Source organism: Euprymna scolopes, chromosome 40 (genome assembly GCF_053919585.1).
Source record: "Euprymna scolopes isolate OS-2025 chromosome 40, ASM5391958v1, whole genome shotgun sequence".
NCBI classification, from domain to species: domain Eukaryota; kingdom Metazoa; phylum Mollusca; class Cephalopoda; order Sepiida; family Sepiolidae; genus Euprymna; species Euprymna scolopes.
Genome location: NC_136521.1, coordinates 7,092,004 through 7,094,469, shown reverse-complemented (window position 1 = coordinate 7,094,469; position 2,466 = coordinate 7,092,004).

The following is a 2,466-nucleotide window of genomic DNA, read 5'->3' as shown; positions in this document are numbered from 1 at the left end:
ACAGATGGTATTTATTTGCTCCCCCACCGAGCAAATTAGGCACAAGGCCGATTTTTAATGTGAGGACTGAAGGGGAAATGGGGACCAACTTCCCGGGGAGTAGGGGAGCTGGATAGTGACAATTGGTATGAAGGGTTGCCCCTACATTGATCAAGGTCTTATATGTGGGGTCGCCCCCACATATGGTCTTTGCTTGCAGCATCTGCCGGAACAGATGGTATTTATTTGCTCCCCCACCGAGCAAATTAGGCACAAGGCCGATTTTTAATGTGAGGACTGAAGGGGAAATGGGGACCAACTTCCCGGGGAGTAGGGGAGCTGGATAGTGACAATTGGTATGAAGGGTTGCCCCTACATTGATCAAGGTCTTATATGTGGGGTCGCCCCCACATATGGTCTTTGCTTGCAGCATCTGCCGGAACAGATGGTATTTATTTGCTCCCCCACCGAGCAAATTAGGCACAAGGCCGATTTTTAATGTGAGGACTGAAGGGGAAATGGGGACCAACTTCCCGGGGAGTAGGGGAGCTGGATAGTGACAATTGGTATGAAGGGTTGCCCCTACATTGATCAAGGTCTTATATGTGGGGTCGCCCCCACATATGGTCTTTGCTTGCAGTATCTGCCGGAACAGATGGTATTTATTTGCTCCCCCACTGAGCAAATTAGGCACAAGGCCGTTTTTAATGTGAGGACTGAAGGGGAAATGGGGACCAACTTCCCGGGGAGTAGGGGAGCTGGATAGTGACAATTGGTATGAAGGGTTGCCCCTACATTGATCAAGGTCTTATATGTGGGGTCGCCCCCACATATGGTCTTTGCTTGCAGCATCTGCCGGAACAGATGGTATTTATTTGCTCCCCCACCGAGCAAATTAGGCACAAGGCCGATTTTTAATGTGAGGACTGAAGGGGAAATGGGGACCAACTTCCCGGGGAGTAGGGGAGCTGGATAGTGACAATTGGTATGAAGGGTTGCCCCTACATTGATCAAGGTCTTATATGTGGGGTCGCCCCCACATATGGTCTTTGCTTGCAGTATCTGCCGGAACAGATGGTATTTATTTGCTCCCCCACTGAGCAAATTAGGCACAAGGCCGTTTTTAATGTGAGGTAAAAACCAGCTCCCCTAAAAGGGGTCACTCTGGTTACCAAAAATAATAATTGTCCCAGTATAGAGGGTTTTTATTTAAATGCTGCCCACATCAGCATTATGTGGCACAAGGCCGGAAAGTGGGAACCCCGCAGGCTCCCCTAAAGGAGGGGCACTCCTGCAATTTTAAAAATTGCCTGAGTAACCCCGTCGGCATTCCCCGGTCGGGGCGCCTCAGGCAGCAAGCAATAAACTTGCCCCACCAGAAAGCCCGGTGGCAAGGCCTGGGAGGGTGGACCTCCTAGGTATTACCCAGGCGGTTCCCAGTATAGAGGGTTTCCCCTCCATTGACTGGTACAAATTATCTTAAGTGCAGTATCTGCCGGAACAGATGGTATTTATTTGCTCCCCCACTGAGCAAATTAGGCACAAGGCCGTTTTTAATGTGAGGTAAAAACCAGCTCCCCTAAAAGGGGTCACTCTGGTTACCAAAAATAATAATTGTCCCAGTATAGAGGGTTTCCCCTCCATTGACTGGTACAAATTATCTTAAGTGCAGCATCTGCCGGAACAGATACTACACTTTGATCTTGGCCCGAAGGCCACAAAAGTCCCTCTTCTTGCGAAGAAGATGGGCTCCCTTTACCCTGCTAAAAATTTACTTACGCCCGAGAGTTTCCTGTTCCACAACAAGGCTACTCTTTGCCCATATATTGAGTATTTATGCCACATTTTTCTCGTACAGCTGCTAGTATTCTCTCTTTCTAAGACAGGGTTTAAAAGAGAGTCGCCTACCTAATAGGTTCCGCACTATCAGCCAAGCCTCAACCCCTGTCCCATCGACGAAATTTTGCATCTCTCCGTTTGTTTTACAAGTATTCTAATGGTAGGTGATCTGACTAACTGCAAGCTCTTGCACACCTCTCCACGTAAATGCCCCCGACAAACACGACAAACAGAAAAATAGCCCCCCCCCCTACAAAGTTTAAATCTTCTGGATGTTAAAATGCCTTCTAGGAAAGAAGCGGTTAGTTTCTTCGCTATGACGACTAAACTTTGGAATTCCCTTCCGGATTCTTGCTTCTCCGACTGTACTGATACACAGAAGATCAAGTGTAATGTAAACAGACAGCTTGCTGCTCAACTCCCTACATAGTACCCTGCAAACTATGTCCCAGATTGTCGCACCCTACATCAAAGTGACACTGTGCCTTGTTTGGGACGAAAATGCAATAAAAAGTTCTCTACGTCATATGATCGAGTAATTTTCCCACATCTGGTCAGGAGCTGCACGGAGCACCTATCCTGCAATGATAGAATTAAAAACCGACTTCGTAATCTAGTAGGCGATAGTTTTTTTTTCTTTTAGCTCCA